This window comes from Cynocephalus volans, unplaced genomic scaffold (assembly GCF_027409185.1).
Source record: "Cynocephalus volans isolate mCynVol1 unplaced genomic scaffold, mCynVol1.pri scaffold_35, whole genome shotgun sequence".
Lineage (NCBI taxonomy): Eukaryota > Metazoa > Chordata > Mammalia > Dermoptera > Cynocephalidae > Cynocephalus > Cynocephalus volans.
The window spans coordinates 1,802,330-1,816,314 of record NW_026902463.1 but is presented as its reverse complement, the minus strand read 5'-3'; the positions used below and the strand labels follow the sequence as shown (position 1 = coordinate 1,816,314).

Here is a 13,985-nt window from a genome sequence, read left to right as displayed (position 1 = left end):
ATGATGGGAACTCCCCAGGGGCTTTGATCAGACCCCTCTGCTTTAACAGGGGATCCCCAAACATAGTATTTCCATTCTCTGCTGACACTCCCCATCTATTCACTTATTACTCCCCAAACATAGTATTTCGATTCTCTGCTGACACTCCCCATCTATTCACTTATTACAAGCATCTTTTCCTTTATATCCTCGTACATTTTTTTCATAGCCTTTGCCACAAAGTCCAACATCTAGCTCACCTCAGGGTCACTTTTTCTCACTGCCTTCCCGTCACTGATTTAATCCAGCTGCCTAGGGTAGCTGCAACAGTTCAAGAGCAAAGGTCTGCAGAGGAACTGGTCTGCTGTCATGGCATCCTTTGATTCTAGGTAAAAAAAAAAATATATAAAAAGGCTCCCGCATCACATTCTCATGAACTCAAGTCTGAAACTCAGAAGTCCCACTTACTGTGTGTCCTTGGAAGGTTTTGACTGGGCGGTCACAGCCAAGTCTGCATACATGAATACACATGTCTGTGTTACAGGAGGCAAAGGTAGTGTTGTGCTGCCAGTCCACATCAAGAGCAGGGGCTGTGGAGCAGGAAAGACAGGGAGGACGCTGACATTTATCAGCTGTGCACAGAGCTCAGCTGACTTAGAACAATTGACAGCATGGTGGAGAAGCCATATCTAGTAACACGATAAAACATATTCCTTCGTGAACTGACTCTTAGGTTTAAAGACCTTAAAGACCCTCTCCTCCCACATTTGCAGGGACGACAAGATGCCTCTGGAGAGAGGCCCCGTGGCCCTTTCTGTGCCCCACGACATGCAGCATCTCTTGCTCCCACGGCACAGGTGAGAAAGGGCAGGTGAGGTGTGCTGGCTGCCTGCCCCCGCACCTTCCTGCTTGAGCAGTATCACCACGGTGGGCCTTTTAGACTTGCTTTCACAGAGAGAGCAGGAAAAAGAAGAGGAAAAAGATTTCATAGCCTTTGCTCAAGACACCCCAATAAAAAAAAAAAAAATCCTGCAACACATTAATGCATCCCATGGATTCGGGGATAATTAGAGTCAACAAGAATCCCATATTAGGGATGAAATTGGGTGAAAGGTTCAGGACTCGTGAGGAACACCCTCCCTGAGTCCAAGAGACCCTCGGCTCTGCTGAGGGTTTTGAGGTGACTGCCCTCTGGTCACTCCCCGCTAGACCTCTCCATGTCCCAGCTTTCCCAACTCCTTAATCTAGTGTGAGCCCTGCCCCTGAAGGGACCTCAGAAGTAACAACGATGGGAACAATACAAAGGTTAACTAATGCTGCACTTTAGTTACGTTCTCATTCTCTACTTTCTGGGTTCTTTGCTGAGACAGCAGCAGCAAATCCAGACAATTTCCAATACACCGAAATGCCCAGGGCCATTGTTAAAAGCCCAGCCCTCGTTCTGTCCTCAGAGCCAGTGCCCCAAGATGTTGGAAGAACACGTAAAGACCAGGTGGTGAAGGCAGAGCGGCCAGACTCCATCCTTGTTCTGTCCATCAGTCAGGTCGTGGGGTCTCAGCTGCACACAAGGATGTTCTGATAAGCACTCAGGGGACGCTGAGCATGGAGTGAGACAAGCCATCTCAGGCCGTCAGCACAGCTACCAGCCAGAGAAGGGGTACAGATGTGTTAGTCCCCATGGCTGTTGTACCTGTGGCCTCCAAGCCTCGTGCCTCTCCACTTACAAGGAGCGGGTCTGCGGCTGAGGGCGGCTGCTCCCACCTCCTCTCAGGCACCCACTTGCTCAAGTGATCACTTGGCACTCCGGGGACCTCATGGCCATGCACTGCTCATGTCTGTATAGTCTCTGCTCCCCTGAGGCACTCCCACTGGAACACTCCCTAGAGGCATTTACGCATCAAGTGAGAGGTGATGGCCGGAGGCGGGGGGCTCGGGAAGGAACAGCAAGGGGGAGAGGGAGCTGCTCACGTGGTGTGCCCCTTCTCCTTAGGAATCTCAGCGAGTCCCTTTTATTCAGGATCATCACAGGCTGCTTCTGAGAAAGAGAAGCTCTGGAATTGTGCCCTGTGCTCACAGAACCCTGACTGGGAAAGCTCATGGCCTGAGGGCTGTGAACAGTGCCTCACTAGAGCACACGTCACACAGAGAACAGGGTGCTGCCTACATAGCGTTTCGGGCCATTGTAACCAGGTAATGTCTTCAAGGGCCAGGAGCTCAGTGCTTTGAGGCTTAGCCATCAAGGTCTGACCAACCTCTTATGATACGAGCTCTCACCATTCCTTCACTGATGGGAACGGCCCCTGCCTGTGCTGTCCGTGCAAACAGTGCAGTTTGTGCTGAGCACCTGCTTGACTCTGGGAGTCTAGAATCGGGCATGGGGTCGGCAATGGGTGCCTCCATGTGACCAGCCCCAAATGAAAACCCTCAGCACCAAGTCTCTAACGGGCTTCCCTGGAAGACAGCTGACTTCTGGGGGAATTAAGCAGATCCCGTGCGACTCCCCGGGGAGCTCACGTCTGTTCTCCCTGGGACTTCATCCCTCATGCCTCTTCCCTTTCCTGATGTTGCTTTGTATCCGTTCCCACAAGAAGATTAGGTGTGTATGCTGAGTCCTGTGTGTCCACCCAGCAGACTGCCAAACACGGAGTGGTGTCGGGGACCCCAACACAGCAGCCCTCCCGGAGCAGCAGGACAGAGAAGCCTGCCCTGGCTCTTTGACTGGTGTTTCCAGACTCGGGAGCAGGTGGGTGTTGAGGCGTCTGTACCTTGCAAACCTGAACGACAACACTTAACATAAAATGGGTCTCCTTCCCACCAGCGAGGTTCCACAGGCTGCTCCCTCTGTGCATTCACAATTACTTTAAGGGACATTTCACAGAACTCTGAATCATTCCTTTTAAATTACAAAATTGGCTTCTCCTGTGTGGGCATCCCAAATGATTGTTGTCTGCACGCCACAAACAAAGGAAAAAGTTAGTAATTATTCTTCTTGCAAAGTTTTCTCATGAAAAGTGCATCATACAAGAAAAGACAGTGGGACCTTATTCCTTCTAAACCATCACAGTCCAATAGAGCTATTCCTTTAATTTTTCCGGGAAGCTGTAGGAAGTTCAGGATGAGGACAGGTCATATTAGTAGGAGAAGGGGAAGCAGAGGGGAGTGTTCTTTTCTCTGTAGTTTGGGGGTTTTTAGTGGCTGGCTGGTAAGGGGATCTGAACCTTGACCTTGGTGTGACACCGTGCTCTCCCCAAATAAGCTAACTGCCTAGCAGTGTCCCACAGAGGTATCATGTGAGTCACTACACTAATTTTTAATTTTACAGTCACCACATTAAAAAGAAAAAAAGAAACTGGTACAATTCATTAACAGTGTATTTTATTTCACTCCAATAGTGCCAAAATACTATTGTTTCAACATGTAGTCAGTATAGAAAAATATTAATGAGGTATCTGACATTCTTTCTTGCCCCCCATCCTAAGGCTTGGAATCACAGCGTGTTTTACACACAGCAGTTTGACGGCCACATGTGATGACCTACAGCCACATGAGCTGGTGCCTACTGCAGTGGACACAGCAGCCTTAACTGATAACTGAGAAAACTACCCAAATCAGTGGTGATCCCCCCTCATCCCAAAACGCTAAAAAACCTGTACCAAAACATATCTAAATGTCTTTCCAGCAGTTTTCCAAATGAAGAGCTGCACAAACAGACATTTCTGGAAATTCCCCTGACCGACCATCCATGAACCAGGACCACGCGATGTGGCAAAGCCATCGGATTATGCCCGGGTCAGGCTCTGATTTATGGGTCTACAGTAAGGAAAAAGGTGATCGGCACCTCGCAACACAAAGTAAATCATGAATTCTGATGAACTTACTGATGCTAGGAACATACTTAAAGCAGCAGCCAGGGGCAGCTCCATAAATACCATTGGAATTAAGTCTTCATTAACCGGAATTTTCAACGACATTGGAAACTTTACACCTGTCTGTCAGTGGGACTTCATAAAGATTTCATTTTAAGAGCTGATTATGTTTTGGGTTGATTGTAGAAACATTCAGAGGGATCACTCAGAGCAGCAAGTGTCTTTTAAACATGGTATTCCTACATTTGGGGTCAGCTCTAGACCACCTGTCACTGTTTGTCTGCAACTGTTTTCTTAATTTCTCAAGCACAAACAAATGTGGATTATATATTGTGAGTACAATCGGTCCTTTAACAATGTGCGGGTTAGGTTACCGACCAGGACACAGTTGAAAATCCACGTGTAACTCTTGCCTTCCCCAAAACGTAACTACTAATAGCCGACTATTGATCTGACTTGTTACCAATAACATTAATGTTCAATTAAAACATGTTTTCAGTGTTACATATATTATGTACTGTATTCATACAATAAAATAAGCTAGAGAAAAGAAAATGTCATTAAGAAAATCATAAGGAAGAGAAAAATACATTTATAGCATTGTGCAGTATTTACCAGACCAAAAAAGTACCATGTATAAGTGGACCTGTGCTGTTCAAGGGTCAAACTGTAAGTAAACTCACAAATGTCTGATACATTTTCACATACTACAATCAGTCACTGGAACATTTAGTTGACGTTTATTTTTAACATACATTGAACCAAAGAAAACATTTCACAAAAGCTTTGAGAATGTGAAATATATTTTTGTCACTTTGGGTTAAGCATACACTGAAGGTCACACCAGCATCATCATAATTTACATTTTCTCCATGGGTATTATGTTCAAGGACACTGTTATTATTCCTGCCATGTTTGACTAAGGAGTAAAGAGGGACATACATGACCCAAAAGACTAACATGATTCCAAATACGCATTTTTACTGATCGTACAGTCCGTCACCTGGTAGAGTCAAAATAAATAATCGGTGAGAAACACACAAATGAATGTACAATAAAAGATCCGCCAGGTGGGAAGGTGGCCAGGAAACGATTTAGAATGCTCGGCAAGTCGAAGGGCAGAGTTACTGGTAAGCCAGGGACTGATCCTCCTCCATGCTGCACCAGCTGTGTGTCACTAGACAAGGTAATAAACCTCTCTGGCGCTCCAATTCTTCCTCTGTAAAATGGAATTGAACATACTAATGCCTGCTTGCTGTAAATGTTAGCGATCATTTTCTTGAATTATTTTCGTAATTCAAGTGGCAGTTACCAATGGCCTACTGAAGGCATGACAGAGTACTGTGTGTGCGTATTAATTAAACTAGAACATCTTGGGAAAAATTTGATGGTAGTTACACGACATATATAGTGTGTCAACCACAGCAGCTTATCTTTTCTTATATTATAATAAATTAGGCTCCCAAGTCTGAATGAAGAGTTTCTTGGCTTAAATATAGAGAAAAGGAACAAATGATTCACTGACCTACACAGTTATATCCACATACAGGCGCTGGCACTCTTTCTGTCATGGGGCCCCTGGTAAATACCTTAAACTTTGAGGTCCAATGGTCTTCTATTGCAACTCCTCAACTCGGCCACTAAGGCGTGAAAGCGGCTACCGACAATTCTCAACAAATGAGAGTGGCTGTGTATCAATAAAACTTTATTTAGAAGAACAGGTGGTGGGCCTGTTATCGCCTCTGTGGGCTGTACCCTGCCAAGTGCACCCATGACTTCTCCAAGAATGTGATGATGTTTAGAGTTCGTTTATTATTTTATATTAAATTTTACACCTTGAATGAACAGAAAGCAGTAACAGAGTAAAGTTTTCAAACTATCATGAAACCAGTGTAGTTTCTGTGGGGGAATGGTTCTATGTCTCCTTCCTCTTTGTTCTGGGATCTTCCACCCCATGATGGCTTCGAGAGGCACCCGGCTCTAAAGCCATCACATCTCTCTGGCAGCCCTGTCCAAGTGCAGAGTAAAGGAGTCCCACTTTGGCTCCGTGGCCTGTCAGGGGACAGTGCCCTGTCCCTGGGTCCGTTTTACTCCTGCTCAGGAATTGTGCAGTCTACAGTGGGAAAAAGGAGCTTATCAAATTAGGAGAGCAGAAGTCTGCTAAGAGAACAGTCTGTGTCACTAACATCAGTCTAGGGGTGAAAGTTTACACAGAGCACACCCACACCCCCTGCTCTGTCCAGCCATTGATAAACACAGTCTGGAGATTTTCCTCTCTTTATCATTAAACTATGAACCTCAAAAGAAGAGACACTTTGCACAGAGGTCTGTAGAGCAGTCGAATATACTGACAGAGATTACATGGTAAAATTAACACGAAGATCAAAATTACAAAAACAAAACCTATACAGGTCCTTTTGATTTCTTAAGGGGAAGGAGAAAGCCTAAGAATTCAAAGAAAACATCGTGTTATCTGGAGAATGAAAATAAACATGTATAGATCGAAAGTATTTGTTTTAAGTTAATACTCACTTTGTCTACACCAGCACTCAAAATATAATTCCTCTTTTTGTTCCATTTCAAGGCAAAGATGGGGTCTCTATGTTGGCCTAAGCTGCTGGCCAGATTACCTGTTATGTAAAACAAATACAGACGAACATGTTGACTTCAAAGTCATGGTCTGTTCACTTCACGGTTACATACAGAAGAGGGTCCTGTCCAACCCCAACACGACAGACACAGAACTACCGTCTTCCATCCATATCCTTGCAAAACGGTCATATGAACCTGTGGCCAGAAGCGTTCCATTGCTCTGCGGGCCAGAAAGAGACACAAACCCACAGAAGCAGCTTAGTAGTGGTGGCACCAGAAAAGCACACAGAAATCGCCAGGATCCCAAGTCTAGAATATTCCTAAGCCGATAACTGATGCCACATTAAGAGACTAACGGGTCATCTCTGACTACTTCAGCACACACTGCTGTTAAATTAAATGCAAGGCATGTGGACCAGGAAGTGAGAAAGCCACACTGGAACCACTCAACATGTGTGCTGTCTAATTAAGGACAGAATTTAAAATACCTACAGAAAGTCATCCTAAGACTATGCAGAAAGCAAAAAGAAGTTGAATGGCATGTGTCCCACGTATAAATGCACTTAGCTGCTGGTCCTGAGCTCTCCAGGTGGAAAGTTTTCTTTCCTGGCTGCTTGTCACAGCTCCCCAGCTGAGCCTTCCCGGGGTCCCACCTTCACGCTGTGAGGTCCCCCTCTCAGCGTCATCAGGCTTGACTCGCTCATGTGTGCTGACCATGGGAAGGCATGGACACCCAACACACAGCTCATTCGATGCCCGCCATGGCCTAAGCAGGATCTCTTGGAGATGGAGAGCACCTGTGAGCCCACAGCTCAGGGCAGGGCCACCACACATTTCAAGGGGCCCGGGGGGTGGAAGATGCTTACGTTCCAGTCCAGTGAGGTGACATCTTTGTTACTGGGGACATCGTGTCCCCCCTCCCGTATACATTGCCTCAGTACAAGCTGGGTAGAATCCCCGTTGCTGTGTTCATTAAGGTTCCATATCCTGGCCGTCGAGACTCCAGACCTACAGAGTAAAAACACACGCACGTCGGCTCTTGGTGGGAACAGTTCTTTCCCCCCCTCCCATCCACAACCCTCCCCTCCTTCCCACCTCTGCATTTAGCAGTATTAAATGTCTTGCTCCCCATCCCATGGAGAACACGGCGTGGAATGTCGACTTCACAATCCGAGACACACAGAGCTGTGGACTTCACAGGACCCACTAGGGATCTGCTCATGTCGGGAAGACATGACACACGAGGTCAGACAACAGCACGTGTCCCTTGAGGCAGAATGCCAGAGACGAGCAGGGGTTCCCCTGACCCTGCAGTATCCCCCACCTGACATCCTCACCCAGAAGCCAGCAGATCACTGACAGGGTTCCAGGAACAAATGAACAACTCGGACTCATGGCCCCGAAGGACTGTGGCTTTGTTGGGTGGAATCTCAACGTCCCCATCAATTTGCATGGGTTTCAAGTGATTATCTGTTGTAGGAAACACAAAAAGGCACGTGGCTCATCAATAAAAAGGAAACTCATTCTCAGGGGGCTTCTGTTTTAGGAACACCTTGTTTTTATATACTAGGCGATACCATCTCTGATGATTATAACTAAATCATGGCTTTGTGTGATTGGGTGTTTTATGTCTCTTTGTATTTTGCCAGTCTTCAAATTTGAGTGAGGAATACACTAAATTAATCCTTAAAACTGGGGCCAGTCAACTATGGCCCATGGGCCAAAAGCTAGCCTGGTGCAGCCTCTCCTCATAAATAAAGTTTAAGTTATTTACTGACGCCCACATATTTAGGCATTACCTGCAGCGACTGTTATGGTGTGAACCGTGTCCCCAGTACCTCACACAGTGACTGTATTTTGGGGACGGGGTCTTTAAAGAGGTGATTAAGGTAAAATGAGGTTGCTAGATTGGGTTTAAATCCAATATGACTGATGTCCTTATAAGGAGAGGAGATTAGGACACAGACACACACAGAGGGATGAACATGTGAGGACACAGGGAGAAGATGGTGTCTACTAGCCAAGGAGAGAGGACTAAGGAGGAACCAGGCTGCCCCGCCTTGAGCTCAGACTTGCATCCTGCAGGCCTGCGGGGAGAAATGTCTGCTGTTCCTGCCGCAGATCTGCGGTGCTCTGTCTCAGCAGCCCGAGCAGAAGAGGACAGCTGCTACGGCATTTCAAGACAAAATTGGGTCACTGTGACAGAGACTGCCTGGCCCTGAATGCCTGTGACAGCCACTGTCTGGCCCCTTAGGGAAAGTTTAGTAGCCCCTGCTTTACGGGAAAGAGAAGGCAGCGGTCCAATCTAACTAGCACACAGTCAGCAGCAGCTGACAGTTTTGTAATGCAGTGTAGAGTTGAGTCTGCTGTTACATCTTCTTGTTCAGGTATTTTGGTGGAAAACCCCAGGAAGTGAAGGACTCACTTCTCAGTGGCAGGTAACCTAAGATCCACTGCTTCTGGGTCAACACATAAAAATATGAAAATGCCTGGTGACCCTTGCTTGGATTGAGAAGCCTGACACAAAATCTTCACAGCCTACCCTCAGGAACAGTGGGGCTGTGAATAAACCCTACTTCTTTTATGCTTCCCAAGTTCCCATGTGGCTGGGAGAAGATGAAGATAAGCAAAATGATCTTCCATGTTTGGTGGATCCATCCCCTGGTGATGGCGAGAGGACAGCTGGCATCCTAGCCAGCCGTGCAGTGGGGGCCTGGGACTCTGTAGAGGCGTGCAGAGTAGGCTGTCACCTGCTCACTTATCCACAGGCAGCCGTGGCACGCTCCAGCCCCAACAGGCTGGTCTACAGACCAGGCGTGAGGTGCTGAGAAGGGGGTTGAGCTGGCTGCTGCAGAAATTAAGAGCAGTGAGCGAGGGTGTGTTAGCCACGTGCACCAGCAAGAGAAGGAGGCTGGGCTCCCTGGGGCAGGGGTCAGTGCCCAGACGCAGCCTAGGCAGAAGAACTCCCACTCCCACGGCCACAGCAGGGAACAGCCTCCAGAGGAACAGACCAGAGATGGGGAACCGGCAAGGAGCCGACCTCAGACCAGAGGGGTGGCAGAATGGCTCAGGTCCTTGATGGAGCACAGGCATGCCTTGCATTCTGACTTTGGGTCCCAGGACATGGCACCTCTTTTGTCTCTGTTGTTCTAGTTTTAAATAGATTTTCTGATGTGGGAGTTAGTTGGTGGAAGGTGCACCGGGCCTGAGCAAGTTTTGTGATATGATTGTCGAGCTCTGACTCATCTGCTGCATACTCTTGGGCGATTAGCTAACAGGTCTAACCTCCCGGGGTTTTGCAATGACCAAGTAAGATGATGCCTGGTGTTCGGGGCGTGGTGCCCTTGCACTGACCATGGGCTCGACTACTAGACCATAATTTGGCTGAAAACCCTCTGCATGGAAGGCTGAGAGAGATACTTGCTTATGTTGGACAGTGATCATCTGGTACTTGTCCCTGTTACACGCGAGCCCTCAGGAGCAGGGCAGCAGGATTTCATAAAATCCAGGATGTGTGTCGAGAAGATCATGTCTAAGGATGTTGCTGACAAACAGGGAATGTGAAGGTCTTCCGGCCATACAGTAAGCAAGCCCTGGAAAGCAACTTGTGAGAAGTTGACAGCAGGCAGATCTCTAAGAAGTCGTTGCATTCGCCCAGCTTTAGAAGCACAATAAAGCGCCAGAAGAAACACACTTAATTATTACGTGTGCTCGTTCTCCTCCCCGTTGACCGTGGCCTCTCCGTTCTTTGGTGGATTTTGCTGGGAAATTGCTGCCGGCGCTGACGTGGCTGCCGTGGCTCCTGCTGCAACCGCTGCTGCTGTCGCTGCGGCCGCCGCACTGGCCTGCTGCTGCGCGAGCTTCTCGCGGAACGCCTGCTGCCGCGTCTGCACCACGTCGGGCATCACATCGTCTATCAGGGACAAGGACTCTATGGGGCTGCCGTCAAACACCGTGCCATCCTGAGAAAGTAAGACAAGGGCAGCCGTCAGCAACCGCAAGAGGACCTCAAGGACCAGACTCTGCCTTCCAGGTGGGAGAGGTGCAGGAAGGTGGCCCAGAAACAGAGACGCCTGGGAGCTCAGGGGCTGGGGTCGGGGGTCGGTGGCATCAAGCAGGTGCCCGGACTGTAGGGGCAGGGCAGAGGGACTCCCTGGTGGGCCAAGGACAGGGAGGTGGACAAGGGGATCCATCGATGAAGAACTAGGTATGGTGGCTGTCTCGAGGGAGACCTGATATTTGGTAAGTGTCAACCTGAACTGGGGCATTAAGGACATGTGAACGTGTCTCCTTTATTCCTAGACAAAAGTGCTATATCCCTGATGGAAGGATTCTCAACAGGGGCAGGTGTGTGTGTATGGGGGGAGTAATTTTGTCTCCTTGGGGGACATCAGGGAATGACTGGAGACATATTTAATTGTCACCACTTGGCAGGGAGTCTACTGACAGCTGGTGGGTGGAGACCAGGGATGCTGCTCCACATCCTCCAGTGCACAGGACAATCCCCACTACAGAGCAGGGTCCAGCCACATATGTACATAGTGCTGAACAAGAGAAACCCCATCTGGTGCCACGGCAAGTGTGGAATCTCTTAGTACCCACTTTTGTGGGAGGAGTAAGTCTTTGGAATCATTGGCCCCGATTTAGAGATGCCTGCAGCATTCAGGATTTCCTTCCTGGTGCACGTGCCCATCTGATCTAATAAAATAAGCACTTGCAGCTACTTGAAACGATGCCCTGGGTTCAGGGTTTAGACCGAATACAGCCACGATACAACCGACAATGACCTCGTTTACTTCTGATTCATATTTTTTTTTTTTTTTTTTTTTTTAAAGATGACCGGTAAGGGGATCACCCTTGACTTGGTGTTGTCAACACCACGCTGTACTGAGGGAGCTCCAGTCTGGGCCTCTGATTCACATTTTTGTCTGAACATCCTTCGATTCTCTGGTACTATCAAAAAAATTTCTGTACACACTTAAAAGTAAGACGTGCTTTCTAAATACTCGAATCACATGAAACCCGCAGTGCTCCAGGTGCTGCCTGGTGGACGGACAAACACATTTTTGTGTGCTCTGAACTTGAGGAAGGCAGGACAGAACTGGGACACGTGGACTCATCCGTGTGGGACTCAGCTGAATCCCGAGAGCACAGATGAAGGGGCCAGGGAAGAGAAGGGATCTGTTTAAATCCCAAATAACTGACTTTCAAAATTTCTATCAAATCGGCACAGCCCCAATCTAGAAGGTGGCAGGGGATACAAGAGAATCTGTGTGATTTTAATTGATGGTTTTTGTTCCATTCTTCCCCGGATCAGCTCCACAAAGAGCACAGTCGTGAAACCAGCACCTGAAGTCACTTTAACACAGGGCCATCATCTCTCTGTCCCTGACTGTCCCTCTGGTTATGCCCTCTGTCAGGCTCCCAGGAATGCTTGGAACCAGAAGCGTTTCACAGTGTGAAATTTTTTCTGAGTTTGGAATACTTGCATTATACTTACTGGTTATGCACCCCAAATCTGAAATCCAAAATCTGAAATGCTCAAGTGAGCATTTCTTCTGAGGATCACATTGATGCTCAAAAACTTCAGATTTTGGAACATTTAGGACTTCGGATTTGGGATGCTCAAAGTGTAACAAAAAACAAACAAGCAACCCCAGCTTGCTCTCAGATGCCTGCAGGAAGCACACGCGGGCTTTGGACCGGGGTCCCGAGCCCCCCGCTGCTGGGAAGCCCAGCCCCGCAAACATCACGTACCTCGTTGATGCTGATCTCAGCCTCCACGTACTGCAGCCCCTCCTGCAAAATGGAGATGAGGGCGGCGGGCGGCACCAGCGTCCCGTTGATGTTGGACTGGCTGATGTGGCTCTCGATCCCAAACGTGAAGGCTGAGTGGGAAAAACCTGCCGCGAGAGGGAGGCCAGGCAGGTGAGACCAGAGCAGGAAGAGCGGGCAGAGCCAGCAAGCTCTGAAGGGGGCAGCGCGGATTTCAACCACGCTTCATTAACGGGGTGGACACTGCTGCAGGACTGCAGCTTCCGATGTGGGGTCAGGCAGGCAGGAAAGGGCAGGGGGAGAGAGACGAGTGTGAGATCAAGGAAGACTGGGGAAGGGATGAGGTTCCTTCATGGGAGGACCCTTTCAGTGCTATTAAGAAGCAAAAGGGAACAGAGTGGAGGCTGCCCCACGTGCCCTGGATGGCTGTCTCTTGCAGAAATCCAACTCTGGGAGTCCCCCGACCCATCGGTTCACATATTCTTTGCGGGAGCTCAGTGCCGCAGCCTCTCTGTGTCCCCTTCCTCCCCCAATGTGTCTCCGTTACTGCCTGTGTGGGAAGCTGCTTGGAAACTCAAAGGAATTTTGGATGAAGGTTTTTAAGGAAAAGTTCAGGAGAGCCAGGATGGCTACTGCGTGTGGACGACAGCGGCGTTGCGAAAAGAAGGCAGTGGCATGAGGCATGGAAGGAGGTGCTGGGGGTCCACGTAGGGGTCTGAGGGCAGTGGGGAAGCTGCAACACCCCCTCCTCAAGGAAAGGAAAGTGGCCCCCTGCTGTCGGTGGGGGGATCTGTGCAGCTACAGGTAAAACAGGCAGCCCAGTCGGTGGGGCTTGATCGCCCCGTGTGGACCACAGGCTGCCCTGGGGTGCTCGAGGGCTCGTAAACCCAGGGAGGTGAATGCTGTAGGGGCATCCGAGTAACCTGGACCTCCATGCTCGGCTCCCCGGCCAGAGGTGGGGCAGGGCCTCTCACTCCGTTTCTATTGTCTGCTGATCGGGCAGCAAGGGTTCTCAAAGTGACCACTCCTCCTGACTTGGTTCTGCCCACTGTTTATGGCGACGTTGCCGGTTTGCAGGCTTAGCCCTGGTTACCCGAGCAGGTGGGTGCCTTTCCACCTGGCCTGGCGATTGCTTCCCTTCCACCCTCCCTCAGTCACCCAAACAGGCAGCGGGATCAGGAGCGTGAGGGCTTGGCTCTCATCAGATGCAATATCATCAGCCCTGCTGCCTCCCGTTACCCAAATCGAACTGACTTTGCAATAAACCAAAGTCTCACTAGATGGGAGCACACCTCCATGCAAGGAGGCGTCTGTGTCTGTGCTCTCCTGCCCCGTTCCCTTCTCACTTCCCTGTCCACTCGCTCCTCCCCAACCCACCCCGTCCCTCACTCATCTCCCGGTAATAACGGATGTGTAAAATAGGTAGTTTATATTGACGGGACGGAACAAACGTGGTAGATGTCATTAATTCTGCACTCAGTTGCATACAGCCCTGTAATTCTTTACAAAACCATACATAAATTAGGTTGCAAGGCTTCCTCTCGTCTGCGTTTTTAGAGGATACAAACACAGGCCCTTTACAGTAGACCTTACCTTTCCCTTCTCCCCTGTTTTTTTTCTCTTTACCCACCTTCCTTTCCCTGACCCACTCCTAGCAAAACAAAACAAGCCACCCCTGCGTTTAACCAGTGACTCCCCTGTATCTCCACCATGCTCTGCAGCGTTATAGCTCCAGGCTTTCCTCGCCCAGGTTTCCAGCATTGCTGATCAATG

General features: G+C 48.9%; 1 pseudogene; it reads right to left on the bottom strand.

The window, feature by feature from the left end:
- LOC134369057 (F-box-like/WD repeat-containing protein TBL1X) overlaps positions 1-12,347 on the bottom strand; it is a 54,199-nt pseudogene extending 41,852 nt beyond the window's left edge.
- Positions 12,348-13,985: the final 1,638 nt, after the last annotated feature.